This window comes from Miscanthus floridulus, chromosome 18, assembly GCF_019320115.1.
Source record: "Miscanthus floridulus cultivar M001 chromosome 18, ASM1932011v1, whole genome shotgun sequence".
Lineage (NCBI taxonomy): Eukaryota > Viridiplantae > Streptophyta > Magnoliopsida > Poales > Poaceae > Miscanthus > Miscanthus floridulus.
In genome coordinates, this window is record NC_089597.1 from 112,622,850 (window position 1) to 112,642,518 (window position 19,669).

At 50.3% G+C, this 19,669-nt stretch overlaps 2 pseudogenes; both read left to right on the forward strand.

Moving 5' to 3' along the window:
- The first annotated feature begins 716 nt into the window (after nt 1-716).
- Nucleotides 717-16,011, forward strand: LOC136524403 (BTB/POZ and MATH domain-containing protein 1-like; annotated as a pseudogene).
- A 1,076-nt stretch (nt 16,012-17,087) lies between these two features.
- On the forward strand, nt 17,088-18,818 carry LOC136524404 (BTB/POZ and MATH domain-containing protein 1-like; annotated as a pseudogene).
- The last annotated feature ends 851 nt before the right edge of the window (nt 18,819-19,669 follow it).

Below are 19,669 nucleotides of genomic sequence, written 5' to 3' on the forward strand. Positions count from 1 at the left end.
TCAGTTGCCATTTTGTGCTTGTCATGCATGTATGCGCATGCATGTCATGAGCAGAGTGCTCCTTCAATTGCAACTACATAAGAGGCCCAAAACCCTTTTTAGAGCAATAAGGCCATTTGGCCATTTTCAACAACATTCTTGACTCAGTCCAAAGGTGCAAGGCTGTTTTCAAGAAAGAATTTACTCTAGTTATACAAAGCAAAAGCGAAGTATCACCCTCACTCCCTCAGATAGATTATGGCTAGAAGCTTTTATGTAATTTTATCTATTTTCTTTCTGTCCTTTTATTATGTTTCTTGAGCTTTGTTTTGGTGCCTTGTACCTTTTACCCTTTTCAATAAAATTCTAGTAGGAGGTCACACCACACCCCTCCTGTTTCGCCCAAAACTCGCTCATGTTCAGCGGCTGCCGGTTGGTACTACTACCGTTCCGCTTTGGCCTTTCCAGATTCAAGTGCTCGCGGCGGCGTTTGGGGATAGGGAACGCCAGAGAGCACAAGTTGAGTAGCAGTAATTAACAAGGGAGTGGTGACGCATGGTCTTATGATGCATTGATTGTAATTTTGTACTAATCAATCACTAGTTTGTTCAGTAAGCCGGAGCGTCGTTGATTCGTAGGAATGGATGCCTCTCCATTTTCCACTGGAGGAGCCGCAGGTTGAGCTTGAGCCCTGTATAAATAAATGGTAGGCGACCGGGTGATCGAAGAGCTAGCGTATGATCTCAATCCCCTGCTTCCCACCATTGCCCAAACCCTTTGCTCCTCCGCTATTCTGCAACACAAAGATCACCGAAGCCGCACGCTCGGTGCAGCTGCTCCAGATCGACGGCTACTCTGCAACCGAGAGCATGAGCCAAAAAGATTACATCGGATCCACATGGAGCGTCGACGGGTACGAGTGGGAGGTTCGCGTCTACCCTGATTACGACTACAGCAGGTCGAGCTGGGTAGCTCTGAGGTTCATCATCCTCAGCAAACCTCGCACCGTCGAGGTCAGGGCACACTTCACTGGCCGGCTAGTGGATCCGAGCGTGCGTCTTCAACCATCCGAAGGGGACAGTATCTCCCATGTATTTCACCATCGCTGAGAGCAGACGAAAGCCCTGCTCCTGGAGAAGCGTGACGAGATAGCACCGGGCTATCTCGAGAACGATTCCTTGACGGTGGAGTGCGCCATCACCGTGCTCAGAGAGCTACCGGAGGTAGTCTTCCCGGCCACCAAGGAGGAGGAGGTGCCTCCGCCGACGCCATCCTCTGACCTGCACAAGCACCTGGGCGGGCTCTTGGAGAGCCAGAAGGGCGCCGACGTCACGTTCCTGCTCGCGTCAGGTGGCGAGCGGTTTCCGGCGCACAAGAGCGTCCTCGCCGCGAGGTCTCGGGTCTTCATGGCCGAGTTCTTCGGCGGCATGGAGGAGCGGACCTCGCGGGTCGTGGAGGTCCAGGACGTGGACCCAGCGGCGTTCGAGGCCATGCTTCGCTTCGTTCGTCTACACCGACGTGGCGCCACTAGAGCTCGATGACGACGAGCCGGCGGCGGCGGTGACGATGGCCCAGTACCTTCTGGCGGCGGCTGACAGGTACGGGCTCGACAGGCTCAAGGCGATCTGCGAGGCCAAGCTCGCTGGCTACGTCGACGTCGGCACCGCGGCCACGATGCGCGCTGGCCGAGCAGCATGGCTGCGCGCTGCTCAAGGCCAAGTGCGTCGACTTCGTCACTGGGTCCCCTGAAACGCTCGACGCCGTGTTGGCGACGGAGGGGTACGCGCATCTCGCGGCCAGCTGCCCATTGGTGTTGGCTGAATGTCAGGACCGATGGCCAGCACGCTGTGCCGAATGAGCAAGTGGAGTCTGGTGGAAGGCCTGTTCGGCCCAAGAAGAAGAGCGTCCGGGTGTTTGGGGCTCAGTGGGAGAACGAGTGAGCCAGTATGTGATGGGTGCGTGCGTGAGTACTGTTTGTGTATATGAGTTGGCCTCGGCCACGGAGAAGGGCATGAACATTGTAACCAAATATTTTGAACTGCAAACTAAAGCTTCGTCTGCTTCCGGTTCCCCTTGCTCTGCTGCCTCGCCCTTGCTCCGATTCCTCTTTCCATTCCTCCAAACTGCTGACAAATTGGTATCCAGAGCCTATCGTTCCTTGGCCGATCCATCGTATCCCCATCCTGGAACCCCACGAGATTATCCACGATTATTTTACCAGATTCCGTAAGCATCTCGGTGCCATGGATTTCAACACCAAGCTCCTGATGGATGAGATCAAGTCCGTGAAGACCTACCTCGAATCGTCCCTCGGTGGGCGTATCGGGGAGGTGGAGGCGTCGTTGGGCAAGCGGATCAGGGCTGTGGAGTGTTCCATCGCGGATCGATTCAGCCGGTTGGAGGATGCCGCTAAGGTGTTCGATGAATGGAAGCCCAAGGTGGATGAGTCGGTGGCGCAGCTGCGCTAGGAGTTGGGGGCGGTCCGCAAGTCTGACGTGGTGGTGGAGCAGTTGCACGAGGAGATGACTGCCCTTCACAAATCTGTGAGTCGTGTGGTGCTCGACTCGGAGCCGGCGACCTCCGCTGGTGTCCTGAAGTCCCATCCCGTGGTGGCCGCGGCGACATCATCTGCCAGGCACCCGATCATCGGCCCGTTTGTTGGGCACGGCGTTGCACATCATCACCGGGGGTTCGAGTCCATGGCTCAACCCTCGGTCAAGGGTAAGCCAACCATCCACTCCCTTCCCCAGCCCACCCATCAGTTTGTCCTGCATCGGTCTCTCTCTAGTTCAGCTTTGAACATGGGGGATCAGAAGTTTTCTGGTGTTGAGGGTGCGTCGCATGAGTATCGCGCGCATTGGGGGCCTCAGTATTCTAGTAGCAAGTTACCGAAGATGGATTTTCCAGTTTTTGATGGGGAGGATCCAAAGTTGTGGCTTAGTCGTTGTGATGATTATTTCGACATGTATTATGTTGAGCCCAGTCAATGGATTTGTGTAGCCACGATGCGGATGACAGGCACGGCGTCTCGCTGGCTACAGTCCTTGGATCCAACGGTGAAGAAGGTTAGCTGGGAGGAGTTTTGTCCGATGGTCCTAGATCGTTTTGGTCGGGATCAGTATGAGTTGTTGATTCACCAGTTGTTTCACATACGTCAAACTGGGAATGTTCAGGAGTATGCAGATAGGTTTATTGGTTTGGTAGATCAACTCATAGCTTATGGCAAAACTACTGATCCCCTGTTTTATGCTATGTGTTTTGTGGATGGGTTGAGGGATGATATTCGTTCTGCTGTGCATATGCAACGACCATCTTTTGTGGATGCTGCCTGTGTTCTCGCCTTGTTGCAGGAAGAACTGGTGGATCCTGGGCGGAGGAAGTCGGCGACCAAGTTTCTGCCCATGCTGTCGCCGGCCACCGCTCCTGATCGTGGTGGTCGGGCAGCTGCGGGTGGGGCTCAGGCTGATGACCGTCGCCCCCCGCGGCGTGGAGGACAAGTTGAACACACTGCGGTCTTACAGGCGTGCCCGCGGCTTGTGTGTTCGATGTGGAGAGAAATGATCTCATGGCCACAATTGCCCTGAAGCCCTTCAGTTGCATGCTCTACTCCAATGAGGAGGATTCAGCACAAGTTTTTGTTGTCCAAGTGCTAGCGTCAGTTGCTGCCTCTACTCCAGTTCGGTCTATCCATCTTGAGGGTTCAGTCCAGGGCATTCCAGTTTAGATTTTGGTGGACTCTGGCAGTACTTGTTCTTTTGTCAGCACTATTCTAGCTCGTAAGCTGACTAGTGGCCAATCTCTGGCAGTTCCACCCGAGTTCGAATTGCTAATGGTAACACCATTGAGTGTCCACAATTTTTCATTGATCTATTGTGGGAAGTGCAACAGTGTCAGTTCAGTTCAGCTTTCTTGGCTTTGCCTATGACGTCATATGATATGATTCTTGGCATGGACTGGTTGGCACGTCATAGCCCCATGCAGATTGATTGGCAGCACAAGTGGCTCTTGATTCCTCATGGCCATACTATGGTTTGCTTGTAAGGGAAGTTGATGGCGCTACCAGAGGGTTCAGTTATCCAAGTGACTACTTTGTCAGTTGAAGACACCGCTCAACCCACCCCTATTCATCTACCGGTATCTGAACTATTACAAGAGTTTGAGTCCGTCTTTGCTCCTCCAACTGGTTACCCTCCGGCACGGCCTTTTGATCACGCTATACCTCTTATTCCAGGGGCTTCGCCCGTGCAAGTTCGCCCTTATCACTACCCGCCTGCTGTCAAGGATGAAATTGAGAGGCAAGTAACAGATATGCTCAAGGCTGGCGTCATTCAACCTAGTAACAGTCCATTTTCTTCTTTGGTCTTGTCAAGAAGAAGGATGGGTCATTCAAATTCTGTGTGGATTTCCGGCACTTGAATGCGCTTACTGCTAAGGCCAAATATCTAGTACCGGTGATCGAGGAGCTGTTGGATGAGCTGACTCATGCCTCGTGGTTTACTTGTTTGGATCTCACAGCCGGCTATCACCAAATCCGCTTGCAGCCGGGTGAAGAACCAAAAACAGCTTTTCAAACCCACTCGGGTCAGTACGAGTTTCGGGTCATGGCATTTGGACTCACAGGGGCACCAGCCACATTCCAGAAGGCGATGAATACTACCCTGGCATCATTGCTTCGCAAGGGAGTTTTGGTTTTCTTTGATGATATCCTCATTTATAGCAAGTCGCTTGAAGAACATTTGGTCCACCTTCGGCAAGTGTTGGAACTCTTACGCCATGATCAGTGGCAAGTTAAACGCTCCAAATGTGTCTTCGCCCAACGTTAGTTGAAATATTTGGGACATGTTATTTCGGAGTGGGGGGTGGCGACTGACCCGGACAAGGTTCAGGCAGTTTTGAATTGGCCAGCACCATCTTCGGCTAAGGAGCTTCACAGCTTCTTAGGGTTAGCGGGCTACTACAGGCGTTTTGTGAAGCATTTTGGGGTGATTTCCTGACCTCTAACAGACTTTCTGAAGAAAGGAGCCTTGTTTCTATGGTCGATAGTTCATGATGCTGCTTTTCACGCTCTGAAGCAGGCATTGACATCTGCTCCAGTGTTGGCTTTACCGGATTTTCCAAGCCTTTCTGTGTGGAGACAGATGCCAGTGGGACAGGCATTGGTGCAGTGCTTACATAGGATGGTCATCCACTGGCTTTCCTCAGTAAATCTCTGTGTCCATGCTCTCAAGGTCTGTCTACATATGAGAAGGAATACTTGGCTTTCCTTTTGTCACTGGATCATTGGCGCAGCTACTTACAGTATGCTGAATTTCGCATTGTGACTGATTAGAAGAGTTTGGTTCATCTGTCGGAGCAGCGACTGCATACGCCTTGGCAGCAAAAGGTTTTTACCAAGCTCCTTGGATTATAGTACCATATTGTGTATCGCAAGGGAGTGGATAATCGCGTTGCTGATGCTTTGTCTCGAGTACCGGCACTGCAATGTTCTGCAGTCTCTATGGCTCAACCACAATGGTTGCAAGAGGTGGCTGCTTCTTATGAATCAGATGCACATGCGCAATAGCTGATGGCTAAACTAGTCATTGATCTGGTGGCTGTTCCCCGTTTCACTTTTCGGGATGGATTGTTGCGCTACAATCAGCGCGTCTGGATCAGTCATAATGAGGAGCTCTAGACTCGTATCATTGCTGCTCTCCACGACAGCGCTATATGGGGTCACTCTGGGATTCCAGTCACTTATCGCCGAATCAAGCAGTTGTTTGCCTAGACAGGGTTGAAAGCAGTCGTCCAAGACTTTATTCGTTCCTGTCTGACTTGTCAGCAAGCCAAGCCGGACCGTTCGTGATTACTTGGTCTCCTGCAACCCTTGCCGGTTCCGGATCGTGCTTGGCAGGTAATTTCCATGGATTTCATTGAGGGTCTTCCATTGTCCGATGGCTTTGATTGTTTTCTAGTTGTTGTGGACACCTTTTCCAAGTATGCACATTTTTTGGGCCTTAAGCATCCTTTCACTGCTGCTGGGGTAGCTAAGTTGTTTTATCCTAAATCTACAAGTTGCATGGGTTGCCCAATGCTATTGTCTCAAATAGGGATCGTATCTTTACCAGTCACTTATGGCGGGAGCTATTCAAATTGGCTGGGGTTGATCTGTGCATGAGTTCGGCATATCACCCGCAATCGGATGGACAAACAGAGAGGGCCAATCAATGCTTGGAGGCTTTTCTCAGGTGTTATGTCCATGCTTGGCCACGCCGTTGGAGTTCTTGGCTTGATGTGGTGGAGTTCTGGTATAATACATCACTACATTCTGCTCTCGGCCGTTCTCCATTTGAGGTGCTGTATGGGTTTGCTCCTCGCCAGTTTGGGCTGTCGGCTGCTAATGATCATCCCATTTCTGATCTGTTGGAATGGTTTCGGGACCGTGATCTGATGACTCAATTGGTCAAACAACATCTTCATCGAGCTAAGCAGCACATGAAGAAGCAGGCGAATGAACACCGTTCCGAGCGTGAGTTCCAGGTTGATGAGTGGGTTTTCCTTAAGCTACAGCCCTATGTGCGATCATCCTTGGCAGACCATGCTAACCAGAAGCTGGCATTCAAGTTTTTTCGGGGCCCTTTCGTATCATTGAGTGTATTGGGTTCGTCGCCTACCGGTTGGAGCTTCCTGCTTCTTCCTCTATTCACCCTGTTTTTCATGTGTCTCAGCTCAAGAAAGCAGTAGGCGGTCATCATGTTGTGGAGAAGAATCTGGCTCCTCCTTCCATTCGTTGGAGTATTCCTAAGAAGATTCTTCAACGTCGCTCCATCTTCAAAGGTACGGTTCCTGTGTGTCAAGGATTGATCAAATGGTCTCAGTTGCCTTCATCTCTGTCAACATGGGAGGATCTGGATTACCTTCGACAACAATTTCTGCGTGTTGCTATCTAGGGACATCTAGGCGCACAAGGGAGAGGGGATGTTAGGACCGATGGCCAGCACGCTATGCCGAATGAGCAAGTGGAGTCTGCTGTGCCGAGCTCGGCAGGTGGAAGGCCTGTTCGGCCCAAGAAGAAGAGCGTTCGGGTGTTTGGGCCTCAATGGGAGAATGAGTGAGCCAGTATGTAATGGGTGCGTGCATGAGTACTGTTCACGTATATGAGTTGACCTCGGCCATGGAGAAGGGCATGAACATTGTAACCAAATATTCTAAACTGCAAACTAAAGCTTCGTCTGCTTCCGATTCCCCTTGCTCTGCTGCCTCACCCTTGCTCCGATTCCTCTTTCCATTCCTCCAAGCTGCTAACACTGAACTCCTCAAGTCTGCGCGTGGAAGGAAGAATTGATGAGGTATATCGATTGATCGATGGTTCCTCATCAATATATAATCCTCGTCCTAGGATTTGGTGCACCTCTTCTACTAGTACTATATATCTGTTCTCAAATTATGATTTCAGCGAAGGACTTGTCGTGTCTGTTGTCTTCGTCTATGTGACTATGTGTATATCATCATCTGGTTGCGTTTTCCCTTTGATTTGAAGTTTCTTTGAATTTCTACCGGCAAAAGATTGGCACACCCCATGTATTTTTGTGCTCAAGGATCATATATAAACTTCTTAAATCGACGTTCTATATAATACATCATTTTTTAGCATATTGTCATCATCTGGTTGCATTTTTCCCCTTTAATTTGAAGTTACTTTGAATTTGTACCGGCTAAAAGGATCAAGATGCCCAAGAGGGGGGGGTGAATTGGGCTAATTCTAAATTTTCTTGCAATAATTAAATCCTACGGTTAGCCCAATTAACCCCTTGTGCCTAGAAAAGTGTTTCTATTCCTCTAATGCACAATGGACTTGCAACCTATGTTCCAAACTTACTCTAGCATGGCAATTCTATGAATGTAAAGACAAGTATTGAATTGCTCAAAGTAAATGCTCAAAGTAAATAGAGAGAGAGGAATGCAGCGATGTTTTGCCGAGGTATCAGAGAGTTGCCGCTCCCCACTAGTCCTCGTTGGAGCACCCGCGCAAGGGTGTAGCTCCCCCTTGATCCGCGCAAGGATCAAGTGCTCTTTACGGGTTGATTCTTCGACACTCCGTCGCGGCGAATGACCCAAAGCCGCTCATAACTTGAGTTGGGTCACCCACAAGCTCTGCCGGGTGATCACCAAGCTCCCAATCACCACCAAGCCATCTAGGTGATGGCGATCACCAAGAGTAACAAGCATGGACTCTCACTTGACCACGCGAAGCCTAATGAGAACGGTGGATGCACACTTTGCTACTCTTGATTCACTAATGAGGCTACTCTCTTGGATTCACGAATCTCAATCACCTCACTAGGACCTTGCTCTTCTTGGCACTCACAAACGTGTTTCTCAGCTGTTGGAATGAGCAAAAGTAACTCCACACACGAGTGGAGCTTCTATTTATAAGGCAGCCTAAAAAACGAACCGTTATGAGCTTCTGTGGGGTGACCGGACGCTCCGGTCATGTTGACCGAACGCTCCGGTCAGTTCAACCCGCATTCTAGTGATAAAGTGTTGATCGGACGCTGGCAGGGTCCTATCACCACTGACCGGACGTGTCCGGTCGCATTAAACCCTCACTGGAACCTTACTATACTCGACCGGACGCTGAACCCCTAGGGTCCGGTCAGCACTGATCGGACGCGTCCGGTCGTAGATTCCCTTCTCTGGAACCTTACTGGAGTTGATCAGACGCTGGACATCAGCGTCCGGTCATTTGACCTCTCCAGCATCCGGTCGCACCGAACACAATTTCCCTAATCAAATGAACTGACCGGACCCTACGGCCAGCGTCCGGTTGCACCAGAGCCAGCGTCCGGTCAGCATTTGACCCTCCATTCACTTCCAACTCTCGATCATATATGAATGAAGTTTGCTCCAATGGATCTTAGGCATATTGAGGAGCTACCTAGTGCTAGTTTTAACAAGTGTGCACCACACCTAACTCACTAGACTCACCTAGGTCAAGCTACCCGTCCATACCCCCTTAATAGTATGGCCAAAGGAAAAACAAAGTCCTAAACTACTCTAAGTGTCTCTCCAACTCCAATCGACACTTAGAACTAGTCATCCTTAACCTTGTCGTCCATCCTTTGAAAACCGAAATGATTTCCATCGTAGGGGCATGACAACCTTGATTGCCCAATTGATCTCTATTACCATGACCTAACTTATTTGCCTCTGCAAAACACATGTTAGTCATAGTAATTTTGTATTGTCATTAATCACCGAAACCCAACAAAGGGGCCTAGATGCTTTCAATCTCCCTCTTTTTGGTGATTGATGACAATACCACCTTGAGTATGTGAAAGAGTGAGGTTTTTGATGGGCTTGGTTCATATAAGCTTTTGTCGATAAGAACAAAAGTGTTAGGCAAGCTTATATGACCCAAGCCAACATAATGTACTCAAGGGATATGAATTAAGCATGAGTACTTGTAACAAAGCTCATTTGCATCAGAGTATAACGCGGAAGTAAAGGCAAATGAGCATAACACAAATGATATGACATATAAAAAATTCAAAGTAGAGAGCACACATGTCATATATCACAATCACATAGATATCACTATCACATAGATATAATAGTATGCATAATGTATCACACACATAGAAACTCCAAATGTAATAGATAATAAGCTAATAATAGATAACTAACCCCCCTAGAAGTCACTCCCCCCTGAGTCTACATACTCAAACCCTCTCCCCCTTAGGCGACAAACACCAAAACCTAAGGGTCGGTCAGTGAGGCTGCAGCGGACGAGCCGAGCGCTGAAGTACGAGGTGCAAGATGAAACTGGGCGCCATCATCATCTAACCAGGAGCTCTGTACTGACTGACCCTCTGTGGCTAGAAGTGTCTCTGAAGCGGTCTAGGTCTGAGCTGGGGCAGGTGCTGCCTATGATGCTACTGGTATGTTTGTCGTAGGATCTGAAGAGGCGACAGACGAAGGGAGCCTCTGAGTAGTCACGGCGACAGGGGCTGCTGTAGAAGGACTGGTGGTATGCATATGTGGTGGTGTAGGCATGCCAGTCAACCTCGCTGAAGGATGCTCCAAGACTCCTAGAGACTGACGTGTCCGGCACAAATAGTGAGGATGACTGATCCGGTGAGAAGCCCATATGATATGGTGTGAACTATGGGGCTACCACTGGTGAGGACAACCACTCGGACACCTGAACTATGGGAGAAGCAAACGGAGCTAGAGGCTATCCCTGACTTTGAAGCCCACTGGGCTATACTGCTGGAGTCATTGTAGTGGTGGCAGGCTGAGCAAGCTAGGGCGAAAGCTATGGCTGTGGGGCCCCAAGTGCTGTTACTACATGCTACATGAATCCCATAAGCTACTACTGCATGAGTAACTACTGCTGATGCATCTGCTGCTGCTGCTAAAGGATCTGCTGCTGTCGCTTGAACTCGTCCTGACGAGCCTAAAACTATGCAAAGTTGGCAGCGGTCTCCTGAGCTTGTCATGCCTGATCCTGCTGCATCCGCTCAAGAATGGCAATCAAAGTGGGGTCAGTCTGTGGTGCAGGTGGAGCTAAGCTGGAACTACCAGCCTCTACATCATGTCTGTGTGGAGGCATATGAGGAATTGGCAGATAGTCATCATCCGAACTGTCACTGGACTCTGTCACCTCCTGATGTGCCTCAAGCTGCTCCTCATCTGTAGAGGCTATGTCTCTGATAATCTCATCCTACTGAGCTGCTGACTCTAGAACATCTAGATGATGGCTAGGCTGAGTGGGTGCCTGTGGTGTGCTGTGCCTGATCCTCTATGCCATGTTATAAGCTAGAAACTCAGTGGTGGCAACCCTGGTACTCTACAACCATCTTAGGGGTCCTAACCTGCATAGCCTTAAGCATTAGGAAAGTGATCCAATGTGCATATGGGAGCTTCCTATGACCCTTGAAGCCCTCAGCTATAGTATCCTCCATCTCTGATAGAAGGAGGTCCCAAATGTCGAACACAGTCTGCTGCATCAGGGCATTGAGGAGCCAGAGTTGTAGGCGAGTCAGACCCTCTCTATATCCCAACTTGGGAAGTAGTGTCCTCCTGATGATAGCCTCTAGCACTTGAGCTGTAGGAGTAAGGTCACTAGGGTTCATCCTCGACCCCTCACCAACGGGCTCCTTGAAGCAATGTCGCACAAGATCAGTAGGGGGCACTAAACCTCCATGAGGATGCCTGGGAGGCTCCTACTATCCATAACATACCTCATGTAATCTGACAGGCTGCTCCTATAGTCTCAGTATCTCCCTGGCGCTAAAACTCATCACCCTATAGTCTCTGCCGTTGAATGCAAAGTGTATGAAATTATGCTGTGGGTCAACGTAGAGCGAAGCATAAAACTACCGACCCAAGATGGTACATATAGTCCAGTCCGGCCAATCAGATCTGACAGCCCCAGCAAATATGATAAGTAAGGGTGGATATGCTCTTCGGCTACTGCCACAATAGCCTCAATATTGTAGACTCTCTGAGATCTAAACACTGCCCCACTGTTGAGATAAGCATTATAGAAATCCTACTAGAGCGGTGTATAGAAACCCTCTGCTGCTCTCTCATCCTCCTTGGAGGAAACCACACCTCAAACTCTACAAATCTCAGCTACCGAAACTGTCAGGCCATGGCGGCCCTCAAGTCAAGATGTACCACTGGAGGCGGACCCTGTGGTCTAGGCGGTGGGTGTGAACCCCTGCGCTATGTAGCTGGCCTCGGTGGAACTGTAGCACTGGTACGACCAGAGTGGCATAGCTAGGGTGCCTGCTCGGTCTCCTCGGCCTGCTGGCCCTCCTGAGTCCTAAAGAAACTGTCGATCGAGGAGCTTGTGGGTCATCTTCGGGCAGCAGAAGAGAGGTTTGAGCCCTCGGTGGAGCAGGTGACAGAGAAGACTGGCAAACTTCTCCTAACAGAAGAGGAGTGGGCAGCCAGGAATAAACAACGCTCGTCGGACTCGACCTTGTCTTCTAGAGGCAAAGGCGACGGGCAGTATGTGAAGGAGCGATCCGGATCTGGGGCACGCGGTTGCGGTGATGCGCGTGACTCCGGTGGGAAGCAGCTCACGTCGATGGGAACCCCACGGCGGAAAGGTAGATGTCGCAAGTGCAAAATCTATGGGCATTTTGCAAAAGAGTGCAAAACGAAGGAAAAAGAAGAATGACAAGAGGCTGCTCATCATGCCAATGTCTAGGCAGAACCAGCTCTAATGGTGGCGCACGTTTGCAAAATCAAGAGGCTAAGCACGCCGGTGATGCAACGTGTGTTCCTGAATCAGGAACGCGTATTCCCGGCGGAATACCACGAAGGAGCGTGGGTACTAGACATGGGCGCCATGAACCATATGATGGGGCGCCGAGAAGCCATGGCGACTTTGGATGAGACGGTCTGGGGCGCAGTGAAGTTCGGTGATGGGTCGACAGTGGAGATTCATGGGATCGGTGCTGTTACGATCGCCGGAAAGAACAACGACCACCGAGTCCTCACAGAGGTATACTTTATTCCATCTCTTAAGTGCAATATTGTTAGCCTTGGTCAGCTCAAAGAAGGGGGATGCCGGGTTGAAATCGATCACGGTATTCTGGAAGTGTTTGAGCGGCAGCAGGGTGGACAAGAAAAGCGTGGAGTGTTAATTAGAGCGGAGAGGAAAAATCGCTTGTATATCATGAAAGTGAATCTTACTTCACCTGTATGTCTACTAAGCAAGATGGATGAAGTGGCTTGGCTATGGCATGCACGGTATGGGCATCTCAACTTTAGATCACTTCATGATCTCGGTGTAAGAGAGATGGTGGAGGGAATCCCAACAATCAGTCAAGTTGAACAAGTTTGCAACGGTTGTGCACTTGGGAAGCAGCATCACACTCATTTCCCTCAAGTTTCGGCATACCGTGCTAGTGGAGGCCTTTATCTGGTTCATGGTGATCTATGTGGACCGATCACACCGCCTACACCAGGTGGCAGATTGTATTTTCTGTTGATCGTGGATGATCACAGCCGCTGCATGTGGCTGGAATTGTTGGCAACCAAGGATGAAGCGCTGAGCAGTTTCAAGAAGATAAAAGTGGGAGCTGAAGTTGAATCAGGCCATCGTCTGAGGGCGTTCAGAACTAACCGGGGTGGTGAGTTTAATTCTGGTATGTTTGTTGCTTACTGCAATGAACAAGGGATCAAGCAAAATACCACAACGCCATACTCTCCACAGCAGAATGGAGTGGTGGAACGACACAATCAAACTGTCGTGGAGATGGCTCGATGTCTGTTAAAGAGTATGAGTGTGCTGGGAAAATTCTGAGGAGAAGCAGTAAAAGCAGCTGTCTACTTGTTGAATCGGTCGCCAACAAAGAGTTTAAATGGCAGGACTCCGTTTGAGGTTTGGTTCAGGAGAAAACCGAGTGTGCGGCACCTCCATACGTTTGGCTGTACGGCGTTTGTAAAGCGTATAGGGCCGAGTGTAAACAAACTGGCAAATAGATCGATACCGGGGGTGTTCCTTGGTTATGAATCAGGGACCAAAGGCTATAGAGTGTATGATCCAGTCAACAAGAAGTTGATAGTGACTAGGGACGTGATTTTTGATGAGAAAAGAAGATGGAATTGGGAGGAGAAAGCAGCAGGCTAGAACGACTTGGCACCACAGTTCTCAGTCGTGTATACAGATGAAGTGCTGGATGGCACTGTTCACGGTCCAGCAATAGAGCCAACACAGGATCTCGATGCGGGAGTGCCGTCTTCACCTGCTGCAGCAATTCCATCAGAAGGGGGTGCTCCGGGTACGCCACCTCACACGCCAACCGGGTCAATTGTGGGATCAACACTGCAGTCAGCACCGCAGATACAATGGGCGACACCACCGACAGGAGCTTCGGTTGATTCAGAAGGCATTCCAATGAGGTACAGAATGATACCCGATTTGCTTGATTCCACTGATGAAGTTCAGGGTTTTGAGTACAGTGGCTTGTGTTTGGTCGCCTCTGAGGAACCAGCTATAGTTGAGGAAGCGTTGTCAAAGAGTTGCTGGAGACAGGCCATGGAGTCTGAAATGAAGGCAATTGAGGACAACAAGACATGGATGGTTAGTGATCTGCCAGCAAATCAAAAGGCCATTGGGTTAAAGTGGGTTTTCAAAGTTAAAAAAGATCCAACAGGTAATATTGTCAAGCATAAAGCAAGGTTAGTGGCAAAGGGCTATGCTCAGAGACATGGAGTAGATTTCGATGAGGTATTTGCTCCGGTTGCCAGAATTGAAATAGCAAGGGTGTTGTTGGCGCTTGCAGCTCAAAGTGGATGGGAAGTACACCATATGGATGTCAAGTCGGCATTCTTGAATGGAGACTTAACTGAAACAGTTTATGTTCAACAGCCTCCGAATTTCAACATGGGTAATGGAGAAAAAGTACTGAAATTGAAAAAGGCGCTCTATGGCTTAAAGCAGGCACCTAGGGCCTGGAATGCGAAGCTTGACAAGGAGCTGATAGCTCTTGGTTTTGTGAAGAGAAAGCTCGAACATGCTATGTACAAGAGGAGCAACAAGGAGTCTCTCTTGCTTGTCGGGGTTTATGTCGATGACTTAATCATTTCCGGGCCAAATGTCAGTGACATTAAAAATTTTAAGCAGGAAATGAAGAAGAAATTCAGTATGAGCAATCTTGGGTTGTTGAGTTACTACTTGGGAATAGAAGTGAAGCAAGGAGAACATGGGATCACTTTGTGCCAAAGTGGTTACACAACCAAGATCTTGGAGTCTGTGGGAATGACAAATTGCAATCCTTGTGCAACACCCATGGAGGCTCGGCTCAAGCTCAGCAAGAAGAATGAGGGAGAAGTTGTGGATCCTACAGCATATAGAAGCATCATAGGGAGCTTGAGATATCTTGTCAACACTAGACCGGACATAGCCTTCGCGGTCGGTGTTGTGAGTAGATATATGGAAGCTCCAGGCAAAGAACATTGGACTGCAGTAAAACACATACTCAGGTATCTGAAGGGAACCGTGAGGTTTGGCTGCAAGTATGCAAGAAACTCTGAACTAAAACCATTTTTGCTGGGGTTTAGTGACAGTGATTTCGCCGGTGATGTAGAGGATAGGAAGAGCACTACTGGGGTTGTCTATTTTCTCGGTAAGAGCTTGGTCACGTGGGCTTCGCAAAAGCAGAAGATCGTGGCGTTGTCATCCTATGAAGCCGAATACGTTGCAGGGGCTGCAGCAGCATGTCAAGGGATATGGTTGAGCCGACTAGTGGGCGACTTGATGGGAACAAAGGAGAAGCCGGTTAAGCTCCTGATGGACAACATGTCCGCGATCGCACTGAGCAAAAATCAAGTGCATCATGACAGGAGCAAACATATTGATACAAGGTATCACTTCCTGCGTGAGTGCATTGAAGAAGGAAAGGTGGAGATTGATCATATTGGAACTGCTGATCAGTTGGCCGATATGTTCACCAAGGCGCTTGGGCGTGTCAGGTTTTTGGAGCTGAGGAATGAATTAGGCGTCTGCAACAGGTTTAGGGGGTGTTTTGTTAGCTAAACTGTTGCATCATTCGGTTAGGATTTCGTTGTTAAGTCGTCAAGTTATAGGAGTCTAGTCGAGTTAGCAGATTGGGCGTGGCCAGAGGCGTGCTTGGGCACGACACGATCTGGAGTTCTCGGTCGGTAGGCGTCACGACGTATGCCGCAGCACGTGGTGCGCGTCGCGGTGAAACGGCGTGGCACACAGTGTGCGGCGTGGCGCGGGGATATGCGGAGACATGTTCCGTGATCCCATCTATCATTATAAATAAGAAACAATAGAGGCCGGAGAAGCTGCGATGTTTGGCGGCGCATTATTCTCTCTCACGATCTTTCCATCTGTTACTCAGTCGCCGCGATCACCTCGTCGGTGGCGCGTCGCCGTCGAGGCCTGAGCTCGAGGACCCAGGGCAACGCCTGGTTCCAACAACTGATGGCTACGCGCATCTGGTGGCAAGCTGCCCCTTGGTCCTCGCTGAACTACTGAGGGCCGCGCGTGGTAGGAAGATCTGAGCTAAGATGGTGATTTTCGTTGACACTCCCTGTGTCCTAATATTAGTACTATCAGCCTAGTATTGCTAGTTGCTTCTTTATGATTTCCCTAACATGTGTGACCTATATGATTGCTATATCATGATGCACTAGTGCTTGCAGTTGATTTCCCCCCTTTTAGTTTCAAGTTGCTTAATTTCTAGTAGCCGTTATTCTCCTTTTGTGGCTTTCATGTATTATGACATGGGCAGCTAGCTAGCTTGCTGCTTCAAATCTTCAGTTGCCATTTTATGTGGTTATTAGATCTCGTTTTGTGCTTGTCATTTGGGGCTTAATTGCATCAGTTGCCATTTTGTGCTTGTCATTTGGGGCTTAATTGCATCAGTTGCCATTTTGTGCTTGTCATGCATGTATGCGCATGCATGTCATGAGCAGAGTGCTCCTTCAATTGCAACTACATAAGAGGCCCAAAACCCTTTTTAGAGCAATAAGGCCATTTGGCCATTTTCAACAACATTCTTGACTCAGTCCAAAGGTGCAAGGCTGTTTTCAAGAAAGAATTTACTCTAGTTATACAAAGCAAAAGCGAAGTATCACCCTCACTCCCTCAGATAGATTATGGCTAGAAGCTTTTATGTAATTTTATCTATTTTCTTTCTGTCCTTTTATTATGTTTCTTGAGCTTTGTTTTGGTGCCTTGTACCTTTTACCCTTTTCAATAAAATTCTAGTAGGAGGTCACACCACACCCCTCCTGTTTCGCCCAAAACTCGCTCATGTTCAGCGGCTGCCGGTTGGTACTACTACCGTTCCGCTTTGGCCTTTCCAGATTCAAGTGCTCGCGGCGGCGTTTGGGGATAGGGAACGCCAGAGAGCACAAGTTGAGTAGCAGTAATTAACAAGGGAGTGGTGACGCATGGTCTTATGATGCATTGATTGTAATTTTGTACTAATCAATCACTAGTTTGTTCAGTAAGCCGGAGCGTCGTTGATTCGTAGGAATGGATGCCTCTCCATTTTCCACTGGAGGAGCCGCAGGTTGAGCTTGAGCCCTGTATAAATAAATGGTAGGCGACCGGGTGATCGAAGAGCTAGCGTATGATCTCAATCCCCTGCTTCCCACCATTGCCCAAACCCTTTGCTCCTCCGCTATTCTGCAACACAAAGATCACCGAAGCCGCACGCTCGGTGCAGCTGCTCCAGATCGACGGCTACTCTGCAACCGAGAGCATGAGCCAAAAAGATTACATCGGATCCACATGGAGCGTCGACGGGTACGAGTGGGAGGTTCGCGTCTACCCTGATTACGACTACAGCAGGTCGAGCTGGGTAGCTCTGAGGTTCATCATCCTCAGCAAACCTCGCACCGTCGAGGTCAGGGCACACTTCACTGGCCGGCTAGTGGATCCGAGCGTGCGTCTTCAACCATCCGAAGGGGACAGTATCTCCCATGTATTTCACCATCGCTGAGAGCAGACGAAAGCCCTGCTCCTGGAGAAGCGTGACGAGATAGCACCGGGCTATCTCGAGAACGATTCCTTGACGGTGGAGTGCGCCATCACCGTGCTCAGAGAGCTACCGGAGGTAGTCTTCCCGGCCACCAAGGAGGAGGAGGTGCCTCCGCCGACGCCATCCTCTGACCTGCACAAGCACCTGGGCGGGCTCTTGGAGAGCCAGAAGGGCGCCGACGTCACGTTCCTGCTCGCGTCAGGTGGCGAGCGGTTTCCGGCGCACAAGAGCGTCCTCGCCGCGAGGTCTCGGGTCTTCATGGCCGAGTTCTTCGGCGGCATGGAGGAGCGGACCTCGCGGGTCGTGGAGGTCCAGGACGTGGACCCAGCGGCGTTCGAGGCCATGCTTCGCTTCGTTCGTCTACACCGACGTGGCGCCACTAGAGCTCGATGACGACGAGCCGGCGGCGGCGGTGACGATGGCCCAGTACCTTCTGGCGGCGGCTGACAGGTACGGGCTCGACAGGCTCAAGGCGATCTGCGAGGCCAAGCTCGCTGGCTACGTCGACGTCGGCACCGCGGCCACGATGCGCGCTGGCCGAGCAGCATGGCTGCGCGCTGCTCAAGGCCAAGTGCGTCGACTTCGTCACTGGGTCCCCTGAAACGCTCGACGCCGTGTTGGCGACGGAGGGGTACGCGCATCTCGCGGCCAGCTGCCCATTGGTGTTGGCTGAATGTCAGGACCGATGGCCAGCACGCTGTGCCGAATGAGCAAGTGGAGTCTGGTGGAAGGCCTGTTCGGCCCAAGAAGAAGAGCGTCCGGGTGTTTGGGGCTCAGTGGGAGAACGAGTGAGCCAGTATGTGATGGGTGCGTGCGTGAGTACTGTTTGTGTATATGAGTTGGCCTCGGCCACGGAGAAGGGCATGAACATTGTAACCAAATATTTTGAACTGCAAACTAAAGCTTCGTCTGCTTCCGGTTCCCCTTGCTCTGCTGCCTCGCCCTTGCTCCGATTCCTCTTTCCATTCCTCCAAACTGCTGACAAATTGGTATCCAGAGCCTATCGTTCCTTGGCCGATCCATCGTATCCCCATCCTGGAACCCCACGAGATTATCCACGATTATTTTACCAGATTCCGTAAGCATCTCGGTGCCATGGATTTCAACACCAAGCTCCTGATGGATGAGATCAAGTCCGTGAAGACCTACCTCGAATCGTCCCTCGGTGGGCGTATCGGGGAGGTGGAGGCGTCGTTGGGCAAGCGGATCAGGGCTGTGGAGTGTTCCATCGCGGATCGATTCAGCCGGTTGGAGGATGCCGCTAAGGTGTTCGATGAATGGAAGCCCAAGGTGGATGAGTCGGTGGCGCAGCTGCGCTAGGAGTTGGGGGCGGTCCGCAAGTCTGACGTGGTGGTGGAGCAGTTGCACGAGGAGATGACTGCCCTTCACAAATCTGTGAGTCGTGTGGTGCTCGACTCGGAGCCGGCGACCTCCGCTGGTGTCCTGAAGTCCCATCCCGTGGTGGCCGCGGCGACATCATCTGCCAGGCACCCGATCATCGGCCCGTTTGTTGGGCACGGCGTTGCACATCATCACCGGGGGTTCGAGTCCATGGCTCAACCCTCGGTCAAGGGTAAGCCAACCATCCACTCCCTTCCCCAGCCCACCCATCAGTTTGTCCTGCATCGGTCTCTCTCTAGTTCAGCTTTGAACATGGGGGATCAGAAGTTTTCTGGTGTTGAGGGTGCGTCGCATGAGTATCGCGCGCATTGGGGGCCTCAGTATTCTAGTAGCAAGTTACCGAAGATGGATTTTCCAGTTTTTGATGGGGAGGATCCAAAGTTGTGGCTTAGTCGTTGTGATGATTATTTCGACATGTATTATGTTGAGCCCAGTCAATGGATTTGTGTAGCCACGATGCGGATGACAGGCACGGCGTCTCGCTGGCTACAGTCCTTGGATCCAACGGTGAAGAAGGTTAGCTGGGAGGAGTTTTGTCCGATGGTCCTAGATCGTTTTGGTCGGGATCAGTATGAGTTGTTGATTCACCAGTTGTTTCACATACGTCAAACTGGGAATGTTCAGGAGTATGCAGATAGGTTTATTGGTTTGGTAGATCAACTCATAGCTTATGGCAAAACTACTGATCCCCTGTTTTATGCTATGTGTTTTGTGGATGGGTTGAGGGATGATATTCGTTCTGCTGTGCATATGCAACGACCATCTTTTGT